Here is a 14,524-nt window from a genome sequence, read left to right on the forward strand (position 1 = left end):
TGATGGACACAGACTGGAATTTTACGTCCATGCTATGACATATTAATAACAAAATGTTACCTATCCGTGAATGGATAAACATGAGGCACCTATTGCCATCCATACGTCCAAAATGCTATCCAGGTGGATGCATGATTTTTTCTGCCCAAGTCGTGGAGGACATGGAAATGACACAGGGGGTTTGCACAGTTTGTCCCGGCATTCAGCACAAAAAATCCAGCTGTGGATCAAATGGCTCCAGCTTGTCTGGGCTCAGGTTAATTGAGGTTCACTAATGTCTTTGTGCAGTACGGAGTCTCTACGTGATATGATGAGATTTCTCACCTTTGGTTTCAGCATCACCAAATATAGTCATGCTGAGGAGCTTCAGCATCCAGATGGGATGATGAATTCTCTGAATCAACCCCAGGATGTTAGTGTCTCAACTCGCAAAGCTCTTGATCTGTGTCTGGACTAGGACTGGGATTATGTACGTGGAAATTGGATCTATGCTGGGAACTAGCCACTCTGTCATTTGGGTTTGAGAAGCTGTTATAAAAATGGACCTATCAATGACATCCTTTTCAAAGTTAATGAAAGTCTTTCAGAAAGCATTATGGAAATGTATTATTTATTTACCCTGGCTTGGCAACTTGCTACAGTTTTAGGTTGCCTTTTTACTCCTCCTTGCTAGTTAGGATACTTTTATTTTCACTGAAGTCCCTAATGCTTATCTTCATTTACACATGAAGTAAAGGCCAAAATTGACCAATTGTGCAACAAAACCTTCTTGATTAACATCATGTCTCCGTCAGAGATGAAACTAACCACTTTGCCTATAAGGCATGGATGAGCGGGTTTTATCTGAGGAAGGACATCTGACCTAATTGAGGCTACCTCCTTCACTGATTCCCATCAAAGATGGCTAAGATACTAGAATTAGCCTCTTACCATTTAGTTCATGGCTCTCTCCCATCTACTGAGAGGTTGGGAGATTAAGAAATGCAGACCCATCTTAGAAGCTGGGAAGTGCTGGGCACATCAAGTCTATGTGCAAAGAGCTGTGTGATAGACCCAGTCTTAACTGCACGTGTGAGGTGGAGTCAGATGTATACGTTCCTCTGTGTCTGGCTTCAGACCTGCTGTGTGCTGCTTGCTTTTTGGGTTTTGGTCCTGTGGGCTTATGTGCCTTAAGACTGCATAGTGGTATAGCTTTTAATCACATAGCCATAAGCTTGTTTCCCCAGAGGAACCCTGATGCTAAGTAGGAATGATATTCTTTGGGGAGTTTTTACGAGACGAAGCTTGAAAAGTTCATTGTGTTTAGTTTAGCAAAATAAAGGTTAAGAGGAGATTTGTTGTCTCAAAAAGAGAGTAGACATGAATATAAAATTGTTGTTTAAACGGAAGACCACAGTTTGTAAAATGGACATTAGTGAATTTAGACTGAATTAGAAGATTTGGAATTTTCAGAGCAGTGAGGCTGTGGAACAACTTCCTTGTGCTGAGGGCAGGAAGCCCATCTGCATTGAAAGTGAAGCCTGATCAATTTATAAAAGTACTTACATGATGTGGTTGCCTGAGACAGCAGGAGTCTAAACTCCAGAAGCTTTCCAAATCTGTGTTTCTATTTAATGTTTCTTTTATTGCTTATTCCATATATACTTTAATGTACAGTTTACTGCATACCATTATCCTTCATCAAATAATTAGGAAAATTAATTTCCCTTAGTGCATTTCAGGAGTGCTATCACCCTACTAACCGTTAATGACTTTACTCATGTTACACCATTAGGGAATAGTTGGCATTATCTTGTCTATTTCCAGGAAATGAAAAACATCAACACTTCTGGATACCTTTGTGGAGAAATATAAGGCCTTAAATTCCCAGATTGGTAAATACTCAATCAAAGACCTTCATTTGCAGGGTGGTAAATGCTTTATGCTACTTGGCATGTACTGAAGTCCACCTCCCACTGACTTCAGATGCACCTACTCACGTTCAGCATCTTAGCAGCTCACACCACAAATTACTCAATTGGGGTGTGGGAGAAAAATGAGGAATATATAATGCATATTCCTTAGACTTACATGGGAACTTCTAACAACAGAGTTAAAAACCAGTTTTCTAGAGGCTCAGTTATTTGCCGCAACTATAAGACTCTCCTTTCCCTTTCTCACCAGAACCAGCCTCCTCCATGACATGCTTTTCATATCTGTAGCAAATTATGTAGCAGCTTTCTTCCCTACAGTAGGTACAATGGGTACATGGCCGGTGAAGGTAGCCACTCACAAACATACAGCACAGTGAATTCAGGTAAATACACAAGTGAAGAACCCTAAAAACCAGGCTTCTTTGAGGGGATTTAGTCAGGTTGCCTCTGCACAACAGTGCCGCTGAGCTCTGTGGATCTGCAGCATTCTCCTGTACTATCTGAAAATACTGTGGGTAGCAGTAGAAAAACTTTCTCATTTTGCGTCCTGCATTGAGTGGGATGGAGATTCTTTACAATTAGTCTCAAGTCTGTTCACTTAATGGTGAGAGAATGTGTTTCATGTTTATAAAGGGCCTATGTTCTGGTGGTGAAGGACTTTCCTCTTTTGCTCCTGTGCTGCTTCCTGTCATCTTTGGCTTATTTTCTGCCCCCTAATTTACATTGCTATCACATCTCCTCCCTTTCTGATTCTCACCTTCTGCTCAGCTCTGGCCCGTATGCTCCCCATCTTGTTCTCCTTGGTGTCATTCTCTCTGTAGTTGTACTCTCTGCCTTTTTTTTCTTCTTCCAACTTCTAATGCATCTTCTGAGCAGAGAAGAGGACTTGCTTCAGAGGACTACATGGTTAGCAGTCTTATGTGAGAGCTGGAGTCTTAAGGAAATTCTGCTAGCAAATTTGAAGATGTCGGCTGAACATACTAAAATTGAGTTTTCTCATTAGGTTTTCTATATTTGGAACACTTAACTTCCAACTGGCCAACTTCTTTATGAGTTTAAAGGTACCACTCTGGTAGTTAGAGGTGTTGGAATTCTTCAATAAAATGGTAATAAAGTTTGTTAGCCTGCGCAAAGCTGGAATTGCCTCTGGTTTTCTCTGTTCTAGCTGAAACTTGAAAAACATGCCAAGTGTGTTCATGGAGACTGTTCCCCTCTTCGTGCTGTTAGTTTCTCAATTTTGGTCCTAGCAGCTCCGGTGAACCTCTTGTGAAGTAGCTTTAAAGCCTGGGGCCTTACTGTGCTGCAGTTACTTAGAGACACTTGTGGAGGAGTCCCATAGGGGATTCTCTTCCAGGAATATCCTGTACTGGTGTAGTTGAACACAGGGCTTTTGCAAATCTTCCTGGGCTTCTCTCTTCTTTTCCCTGGCTGTGTCCCAGCCATTGTGACTTGCAAGTGGGAAGAGAGAGGAGGCAAGTGGAGCTCAATGGTATCCCTGAGAGTTAAGGTGTGTCTTTTTTTTATGGAAATGTAACAAATAGCCTTAAATGACTTTAATGAAGTTAAATGCAACTTGCTCTGCCAAGACAGGATAAAGGACAACCTTTTGCATGAACAAACAGGAGTGGCAGAAGTCACCAGGATTGTCAAGTAAATCTTATCCTCCTATCAGGAGGCAATAGTAGGGCCCCTAGAATTAAGATAAATGCAGCTAATGCCCCTTTAATGGTGATCTGATTATTCTTTCATTGGAAGTAACTAGTTCCCTTTTCTAATTATACAGCTTGCTTTTATCAAAGAAGAATTACCCTGTTTATGTGTGTGGAACATTAAAATCGCTCATCCGTGAACTGTTTATTGTGGTGCTATGAGGTTGCTGGTTCCAGAAAATGTCTATATTACAATAGATACATATAGATTTTTGGCTCTGCTGTTTTGCCAATGGTCATGACAAATGAGAAAGCAGGTAGTGGGAATGGATGTGCAAAGCAAAACTGAAATGCACAGGGCAGAGAGCAATAACGCTTGCACACATTTATCATGAGAAGTATTGGAGGGGAAGAGAACACTAGGTAACAAGACCAAAATGCATAAAGATGCAGTGGTACTTGGAAAGGCTTCATCAGTTGTTTAGGAAATGCTGTCCATTGTGCTTTTGATCTCTGCACTTCTTGCTGTTTATTTCTATCTTCCCTTTCCCCTGCTGCTGCCATATGAGCGTGTTATCCATGCGGGAGAAGGGACATCAGTCAACCAGATTACACAACAGGGCTGGAGAGGGGGTTTTGGATGTGTAGTTAGGAGCATGGTCAGGTTGTGAGAAAGTCTCAGGTCTTGCAGGCAGTCACTACAGGCCACTCTTGTTAGTCTGGATATCTAAACTGCTGTAGCTGTGGTGGGGTATGGATGTTAGCCTGCAAAATCGGTGCAGAGAGGCAATATCTCTTACTACATCACTTAACAGTTGGAAAAGCAGACAAGCATTTGATCTTAAAGCACCCAGTGTAGTGTCTGTATACGATCTAAACACACTTGTTTGTTCTATGCCATATAATATTAAGCCTGATAAGGATATTTGAAGCTCAAGTGTTTGTCTGTGTGTGGAAAATGATTGGTAAAGGAATTATGAATAATTCTACCTGTACAGTGTAGGTAAGCATGGAAACTTACCATGAAAAAACCACTTTTTTTTCTGAAATACAGTGCCTGATAAGGGAGCAATAACAACAGATGATAATTATCAGATTATTCCCAGTGTAGACAAACCTTAGGAGTAAATGAAGGAAAGGGAGAGGACAGAAAAGACAGGCACAGAAAGAAGGGAGTGAAGCGATTAACCTGAGATACCTGTGGGAAGATGTGATACAACTATCCTTTCTTATTTGAACTTCAGAGGCTAAAATAAACCTTGTAGTAAGCCTTGGAAGTTTATTTAAAGGTAATATATTTTTTGAAACTCAGTTTTGAAGAGTTCTTGCTCTTCCTTCAGCTCCATGTGGCAGTAGGATATGTATGTATTGGTTTTTTGCTTACAATTTGTAATGATGGTTCTTGATTATGAGTTTAATTAGGACTCAGAAATCTGAGGACTATGAAAAGTGCATGTTAAATCTCTAGCTAGTTATGATTAAGTACCTGGTACACCATTAATAATGATTTATACATAGAATGAAATAATCCTTCAGTGGAAGAAGGAGATGGCATATGCACATATATATATATATATCCATGTATACATATATACATACTTTAGTCTGAAATGCTCTTTGCCAAGTCCAGAACAGGACACTCTACATGCATCTTTAGTAACTGAATTAATTTTGGCAGTTAACATACAGCATCTTTACTGAAATATTTTATTACCATTATACTTATCTGCCATCATTATAAGTAAGCTGCTTAATGATGGCCTGTGCTAATGCAAATTATATCACTTAAATACTTGCATTAATGTTTTAAGAAGCCTCGGATACACAAGATGAGCATCCATGGACCTACAAGCAAGAAGAAGGTGCTACAGTCTAGTGAAAGAGATCTCTAGGCAATGGGTTGCCTCCTGTATTAGTGACATGAGCTTACCAACAGGAGGTTGCCTTCTGGAGAAACCTAAAAGGCATTCCGCCTTTCCCTCTTTTCCTCTTCTTCTGCTAATGAGAGTAGAACATTCTGTTAAGGTAAAGAGCTAGGCTTACAACATGTAGCCCAGGGAAGATCAAAATAACATACTGCTATTTGTTGTGTTGGTAGGTAATGCCGTTTTCTGCAGTGGGAGATACTTCTGAACAGAGAGATTCACATGTGGTCCTGATCCATGGGTGAATACATAAGGAGCTTAGTCGGAGAGTCCTAGGTGTTCACAATGTTAAACAGTGATGCTGGGAAGAGTTTTTGGATCTGATTTCCATGTATTTGAACACTGGAGACTTTCAGATAGAAAACACAGAAAAGCTGTAATTAAATCCCACTATTTATGTCATTCTGTTTCTTTATGGGATTCCTCACAGGGAAATTAAATGGTTCCTGTTCTTCCCAAATTATTCTTGCTTGTGTAACCTTCAGTAAAGGGTTCTTGAAAGGTTAAATGTAATTGTCATGGAGTTAGCATTGCTCTCCTTCTCAGGAACAGGCAATTCTAAGAATTGATGTAATTTATTTAACTAGTGTTTTTATAAATCTTTGCCTGTGCTTGAAAGCTGTGCATAGATCATTAAAATAATGGTAACTAAGAGGAAAGCTTCAGTACAAAATGTTACATTAGATGTATCAGATATTTAATTAATCTCTTTAATTATCACCTTTCTTAGTGATTTTATTCAGTTTTTTTTCCTGGAGAGACAGTGTCTTGCCTTCCCTGGGTGAAATACTGGGGGAATACTGGTTGGCCAGTTTGCATTATTGTTCCCATTCCACTGTCATTAGAGCTGGATAGGAAATGAATGTCCTGCTCTGTCAAATGCTGCAAGAATTCAGACTTCTTACCCTGAAGAAGAAAGTTGTAGAACTTTACTCATTAAAAAAGAAACCCTACCTCACAATATGAATGAAAGCACTCACGTGGTATGTGAGATCTCTTTTCAAGTTCCCATTTTGCAATTTTTCACTTCATTGGGTTATTTTAAATGTAGAGTGATCTCTCCTGTCTTTTCCTTATCTCAACACAAGAAACTTTTCAAAGTGGAAGTTTTATTGATCATGAGCAGCCACTCCTCATGTTTCAGCAGATAACTCTGGACCAGAACCAGCTGTTGTTCCCTGGCTTCAGTCCAAAATTTCCTCTGAAAATAAATACATAAAACCTCCATCCTTCCCATACTATGAACTCCATATACATAACAGGGAGGAAACATCTGGCTGTATGATATGAAATATGCAGAAAGCTAAAGTTTTGATATTAATTGTGTGTTTTCCTTCTTAGAATGCATAGTTAAGAAAACCTCTGTTGTGGCTGTTACTGTGCTTGTTGTACTATCCCACCCTGGAATCTGTATCAAAATCCTAAAAAATGCTACATGAGACGAGAACCTGGAAAGACACTTTTCTAGAACTTACGAGAAGCAAACTTTCTACGAAGAAATTAATACGATTCATCCTTCTTACAGCAACAGTGAATGCCTCCTTCTTAGGAACCATCAGAATCTGTGGCTTGCACACACTGTTGCCACAAAATTGTGTGCTAAATGCATCAGGTCTTGCTTCATTGAAGTAAATTTTTGCTTCCCTTCTCCAGATATTCTCTCTCTTTTTGTTTGTTTGTTTGGTTTGGAGTTTTTTAATTCATTTAGCTAGGAAGTGCCCATCAGCTCCTCCCAAACCTGAAAGACAGTTCTGCTTCAAATAATGTTAATGGAACATCGCACAAAGCACTGTGCTTCAGAGTTGGTACCGTAATGGGTCAACTTTCTGCTTAGACCAGCATGCTGTTATGTTGAGATTTTTGAACTATAAGATGGTTCTACCATTTCAAATAGCTTGTATTGGTTCCGAATATGTTTGTAGGAAAATGGCCCTTTAGTAAAAGTGATTGGATGTAAGATTCTTTAGAATTGGCAGGTATCCATCACTGAGGGCAGAAAAATCTTAATTGGCAAAGGTTGTGTCCCTAGGAGAGAATTGTAACTGATGTGCTCTTGGCTAGGTAACTGCCCAGATAAGATTTAGGCATGGTGAGGACAAACATGGTTTATATAGTAGTAATGTGAAATAACAAAGACTTTATACAACAAGAAATCATTTGAGAAATAATCAGTTCGCAAGCTTTGTAAGTTTACAGGAGAATCAGGAACCCCTTTTGGAGTCTTATGAAACAATTTACTTGAATAATTAAAACTACTTCATTGTATATTTAGTGAATATTTATAGCCATAGAACAGTTTGAGTTGGAAGGGACCTTAAAGATCATCTAGTTTCAACCACCCTGCCATGGGCAGGGACATCTTCCACTAGACCAGGTTGCTCAAAGCCCCATCCAGCCTGGCCTTGAATATTGCCAGGGAAGGGGCATCCACAATTTCTCTGGGCAGCCTGTTCCAGTGTCTCACCACCCTCACAGGAAAGAACTTCTTCCTAATATCTAATCTAAATCTACTCGTTTAAGTTTGAAACCATTGCGCTTTGTCCTTTGCCCTGTCACTACAGGACTAGTAAAAAGTCTCTCTCAATTTTTCTTATAAGCCTCCTTTATATGTTGAAAGGCTGCAATATGGTCTCCCTTGTAGATTAATCAAAGGGTGTATCATGGAAATGTCAAGTCTGTTTCCCAAGCCATTGCTAGGACACTCTACAGAAAGGTAGACATGGATTTCTCTCTTGTAGGCATAGTTCCAAGTTGCTATATTTTTGAGCATAGCAATCCTAGCATCTCTCTGTAAGCCTGTGGAAAACATTTCCAGGGGACAATTCTTCCCATCCCACTGAACCTCTGGAGGTGTCTCTTTCTATATTATTAAGCAACTAAATAAAATGAAATAGGTTAAGCATAAGCCTAAGTCTACAAATATGACAGAATTTTGATGATTATTAATAATGGCTGAAGTTTACTCTTAATGGACCAATATGAAGTCTATATACTAGTTATGTGCAGGTTGTTTTCACTCAGGAGGCACATAAGCAGTCATCAGGTCTGTACATAGGCCTAAATTTCATACAGTTTGAAGTGCTATTTTTTAGGCACCTGAATTCTCTTTTTTCACCTTTTATATCTCACTTATTCATCTGAAGTTGTAATTTTTTTCAGGTGGAGAGGAATAATCTTCGTTGCTGATGCAATTGGTTTTATTGTTATTCTTGGCACACAGCTGTTTAATTGGTTTGAACGAACAGTAGTTGCAGGGCCTGATAAGTAGGATGATTGTCATAAAGAGTCGTTTAGTGCTTTGCTTTCATAAAGCACAAACTCCCTTTGATTCACATTAAAAGGATAAGGCCTGGATTTTTGTCTGGTGTAAATCAGAGAAAAATGCTGTCTGTTATGAATGTGTGTCTTTTGTATTTAATTAATTGCTTGAAGACTTTACTTGTAAGCCCATTGTAGGATTTGTACAATCCCATTTAGTTCACCCTTGTTTCTGAAACTCTTCTGTTATGTATGTCTGTGGAAACTTTCTGTTTCTCATGTACCTTTGTGATGGGAAACTTGGTACTGAATGCTGCTTGCAAGGTGAGACTATATTGATTTAGACAGTGGTTTAATGCTTTCAGGACTTTTCTCAGTCCAATGCTTCCTCATATTCTGTCAGCTTTTTAAAGTGATGCTGAACACTGTGCAGATGTTCTAATTTTGCATGTTCAATACTTGCATGATTTCTTCCAAGACTGCACAGGATAAAATGGATTTTCCTCTGTTTTGTGTTGTCCATTCAACAAGCATTTGTTAAGTTTATGTGCATGTTTTTCATAACCTTATCTTAGGCTTCTGTTTTGACTGTCAAATAACATCCTGTTGCTTGTAAACTTGCTCTGCTCACACTCTTCCAGATCATTAGTCAAGAGATCAGGCAGTAGCTGCATCCTTAGGCACTGTGCAGTTAATCTGGTGAAAAAGTGAATGAAAAGTAAAACCTGTACTCCCACTTTTTTGCCTACATCAGTGACAACAGCAGAACTTGCTTCAGCTGGGAAGGCAGCTGAAAAAATCTTCTTGTCCCTGTAGACTTTACCGTTTGTTGAAATTTGAATGAGTTTGGATAAAAAAATTATGTTGTGAGCAGCTGTGGTGGCATCAGGATCTCAGAGTGGTTCCAAGAAACCTCTAGGAGTTGCGGGACTGGAGGCCATGTATGAGTGTTTCCTATGGTTACAGAGCCATACACTTGTGACGTGGAGTCTGACCCCCCCAGACTGCCACTGGTCAGCCGCTGAGAGCTTGGGTGAGAGGTGAAGGTGGACTGATATTGACCCTGCTTCATTGCAAATGAGCTACTTAATACCCATACTTAAGTACAAGAGCCCAGTGTGCGACATTCCCTTCTGTAGTTCATTTTATCCCTCAGATACATGTAGGCAGCTTGCAGAGGGAATGGGTTGGAGTTTGGAGGGAGAGAATGTGTGAGCAGATGGGGGAAAATGGGATCAGGTATCAAAATCCCAGGATAGGAGTCCCAGCTGATAAATCTGAACAAAAAGAAGTGTTTCATTAGTTGGAAGGAGAGGGTTATATCTAGTCCAGTTTGGCAAGGGAGATCTACTTACTTTTCAGCATGTTGCTGAGGTAGCTTCTGAAGAAGTCATTCTTGCAGGCCTATCTCCCCTCTTAGGTTTGCCTTTAATTATGAACAGGAGAAATATGCTGGGGTACCTTTGGAAAGGTGGTATGAGGGATGCTGGAATGCTCTGTGCTTGTTCACTGAAGAACGAGAGCAAATTCTGTGCATGTTTCAAGGCAGGAGCATGCCTAGTTGGTTGCATCTACCTCAAATGCTGCAGTTCTACCTTGCGATTCACTGCATTAAGTGCAGCCTAAACCTCCTATATGCCAGCCCCTTTGTATCTCCCTTCATCTCTCCACCAAAACAGCCTTCATACCTCTTGAACCAGAATTTGTTCAACACACAATAAATACTGTCTTCGAATATATTCCAGAAAAATCCCAGAAGGACTTTTAATGCTAGCACATTCACTTTATTACTGGTAAAAATGACTCTGCTTATACCTCTTGGCATCACACTTTGGTTTCTCAGCCCTGCATCACATTAGCAAGGAGTTGTCAGATTGTGCTTAGCTGTTGGGTGCTCCTATTTTGCTGCTAAATTTTGAGTCTCCAAGTTTGTAGCAGAAATTCTGGCTTTACTCCCTAAATACACACTTTTATATTCCATGATCCTCAGTTTTAACCTGCCTGTTTTACTCTTATCCCACCTGTATAATGCTCTGATCTTCTTCTGCATTGACACAGCCTTTGAATCTTGTAATATGCTCTAGTTTCATTAGCATGTTTTCATTTTCTTGTACCAAGGTCATTCATGAAAGTATTAAATAAGATCAGTTCCAAAGTTCCAAGCTTGAACAAGCCTTAATTGGTTGTGCAGGGTACGTTTTGTAGATAAACAAAGGACACAGCACACATCCTCATGGCAGCAAATCAGCCTAATCCTGATGACTTGTGTAGACTTATTCTGGTTATTCAGAGGATGCTGCTTCATTTCAGTCTTTTGTCCTGGACACAAATAGCAAAAGAGTCCCTTGTCCTATGGCCTGAGTAGCTTTATAAGGACAATGAAATATGATTTGGAAGAAGCATGATTGGATGGATAACACTGGTGTTGAGGTGGAGGCAGGACAGAAATACTAGTGTCTTACTGCTGAGTGCATTTCGCAGCAACTTTAAAGGAAAAAAAAGTGAGTGTCTTGTGTGGATGTGGGAAGAGGCAGTGGATGCACGAGCTGAATGCCCTGAATAGCCAGATAAGGAGCCTTACAGAAATGCTGTGTGTTCTTGGGGCATAGAGTCAGAAATGCATTGTGTTCCTGGAATGACTCAAATGGCCACTTGTGAAAAACAGATATGTCTTTGTATAAAGCATTATTCAAGCTTATTGCATGTCTTCTTGAGTATGGAATGCTATTGTCATGATTCATGTGTACCTTTTACCTTATGTGCAGAATTAATTGCAATTTCTGTTGAATGGAAAGATATTTTTGATGATTTTTTTGGTATATAGCAGGGAGTACATAGAGCTAAACACTGAGCAAAATTATTCATCATCTGGAAAGCAGTTAGGATTATTAAAGCCCACTGTCTCCTGGAGGGTTATCTGCCTCTCCGTGATCCCCAAGAACTTTTGTGCTGTAATGTATTGACCCTACCTTCTTCAGTCTCTCTTTTTATTATAGGGATGCTCTAGGGAAACACAAACGAGAAAATCAAGAAGTTACTTTCTAACTTGCAGGCATTAACTCAGTGCAGATGTCCTTTAGTCTTTTCCTCAGGTTTGGGTCTTCATTCTCACAGACTCTTTCCAGATTTAAAAAAATCTGACGTTACAAGGATTTCATGTTCCCCGATTTTTGCTGGTCCTCTGAGCCTGTTGTATAAAAGCAGTGCTTTTCTGGTAACTCGAGAAGTTTATTAAACATGGCATAGATTTTTAGATACCCAGGGAAGGAGCAGAAAGGTAGAAGGCTGTTAACTGGAGAGAGGCAGCTTAACTGGAGAGAGGGTGTGTGTGTCTCTGTTAGAAAGGTCTATGGCTGCTTTTGGTATGGGGTAGCAAAGTGTATGAGAGACAAATCAGTAAGTGGGAACCTTCAGGGCTGTCCTCACTTTGAAGGCTTTCACTGTCAAGCTTATTGCCAGCAGGCAAAATCAAATTTCTTTTTTAATGAAGGTAAGGATGGAAGAGGAAAAGTACATTCTATTCTTTCAGAACACTGGCCCAGACTAGACCCAGACTATGAGCACCACCAAAGAGCTGTGTTGATGCGAAGTCTCCACGCTAACAGAGAACACTACTTTTGGCATAAATCCATTTAATTCCAGCCGGTCAGCATGAAGCACACTGCAAAATGACAGGAAAGCTGCAGAGAATTCCCTATAGCAACTGTCAAAATTGCTTTCCTTTGGCAAGTGTCTGCATAGCCTAAGCTCAGCAATTTTCCCTCATAACAATAATTTATGCTGGCTCAAAGCTGAGGGCATCAATTAAACTGTAAGCCAGCAATATGTCTCTAGAAGATTTTCTTGTTCAGTTCAGTAAGCACTGTTAGAATAAAAGAACTTTTCCTTCCAACTGATGTGGTTTTCCTTTAGCTGTAGATTTCTTTCACTGACGTAATGCCTTATCATCTGGGCAATCAGCTCAGTGGAGGAGGAGGCAACAAACTTTATCAGTGATCTTGATGAGCGGGTTGAGTGCACCCTCACTAAGTTTACAGACAACACCAAGTTGGCTGGGAGTGTTAATCTGCTGGAGGGTAGGAAGGCTCCGCAGAGGGTTCTGGACAGGCTGGCCACAGCTGTGGCCAACGGTATGAGGTTCAACAAGGCTCAGTGCCAGGTCCTCCACTTGGCCCACAACAATCCCATGCAATGCTACAGGCTTGTGGAAGAGTGGCTGGAAAGCTGCTGGTGGAAAAGGACCTGAGGATGTTGGTTGACAGCAGCTGAACATGATCCAGCTTGTGCCCAGATAGCCAAGAAGGCCAACAGCATCCTGGCCTGTATCAGAAATCGCGCAGCCAGCAGGGCCAGGGCACTGATCATCCCCCTGTACTGGGCACTGGTGAGGCTGCACCTTGAACATAGTGTTCAGTTCTGGGGCTGTTGTGGCTTAACCCCAGATGGCAACTCAGCCCCCCTTGTGGGATGGGGAAGAGAATCAGGAGGGTGAAAGTGAGAAAACTTGAGGATTGAGATAAAAACAGGTTAATAGGTCAAGCAAAAGCTGTGCACACCAGTAGAGCAGAACAAGGAATTCACTCACGACTTCCTCTCAGCAGGCAGGTATTCAGCCACCTCCAGGAAAGCAAAGCTCCGTCACATGTAAAGGTTACTTGGGAAGACAAAGCAACATCACTCTGAACATCACCCCTTTCCTTCTCCTTCCCCAGCTCTATATGCTGAGCATGACATCATGTGGTATGGAATATCCCTTGGGTCAGCTGGGGTCAGCCATCCTGGCTGTGTCCCCTCCCAACTCCTTGTGCACCTCCAGCCCACTCGCTGGTGGGGTGAGGAGCAGAAAAGGCCTTGACTGTGCGTAAGCACTGCTCAGCAGTAACTAAAACACCCCTGTTTTATCAACACTGTTTCTAGCACGAATCCAAAACATAGCCCCATACTAGCTACTGTGAAGAAAATGAACACTATCAGAACCAAAACCAGCACATTCTCCACCCCTGATCACTTTGGACCATCGGGTTTAACTTGCAATGAACTTCTCCCCTTGACCCTGCACTGGTTTGGGCTTACCCACGGGGGTGTGCCTCCTCCAAGAGCAGCCTTACCTATGAGCCACAGTCTTCAGGGGTATACCTGCTGTGTCTCAGACTTATCCACAGCCACAGTTGCTTTGAGGTGTACCTGCTCTGGTGTGGCCTTACCCATAGCCACTGTCCTTTCAGAAGTAAACCTGCTCCAACATGGCCTTACCCATGGTTGCAGTCCTTCCAGAGGTCTACCTTCTATGTCATATGCGATGAAAACACGCTTTGAGGTGCTCCAGCTTAACCTCATGCACAGCCACTGATGCTTCACGGTATACCTGCTGTGGCTTGGACTTATCCACAGCCACAGATGCTTTTAGGTGTGCCTTCTCCAGTGCAGACTTCTCCTTGGGCCAAAATACCTTCAGAAGTATGCCTGTGATGGCACAGACAACCATGGCCATAGATGCTCTGGGGTGTCCTGCTCATGGACTCACCCACGGGTCACAGTCTCTGACTTGAGTTTACATGGGAATTCCAGCCTGTCAAGTAACAGGATAGAAACAGCAGCGATGCCCTGGCCATCTGTCAGCTATACCAAAACATCCCATGCACAGCAGAGTATGATGATAAGTGGTACAGCAGTATAGCCAGCAGTGAAAGCCAAAAGCAGCCACTAACGAGCACAAGACTAATATACAGCAAGGCAAGCAAGCACCGTGGCAAGCATAGCAGCCTGCTAATTAATAGCT

The sequence above is a fragment of the Psittacula echo genome (assembly GCF_963264785.1).
Source record: "Psittacula echo genome assembly, chromosome: 4".
Taxonomy (NCBI): Eukaryota; Metazoa; Chordata; class Aves; order Psittaciformes; family Psittacidae; genus Psittacula; species Psittacula echo.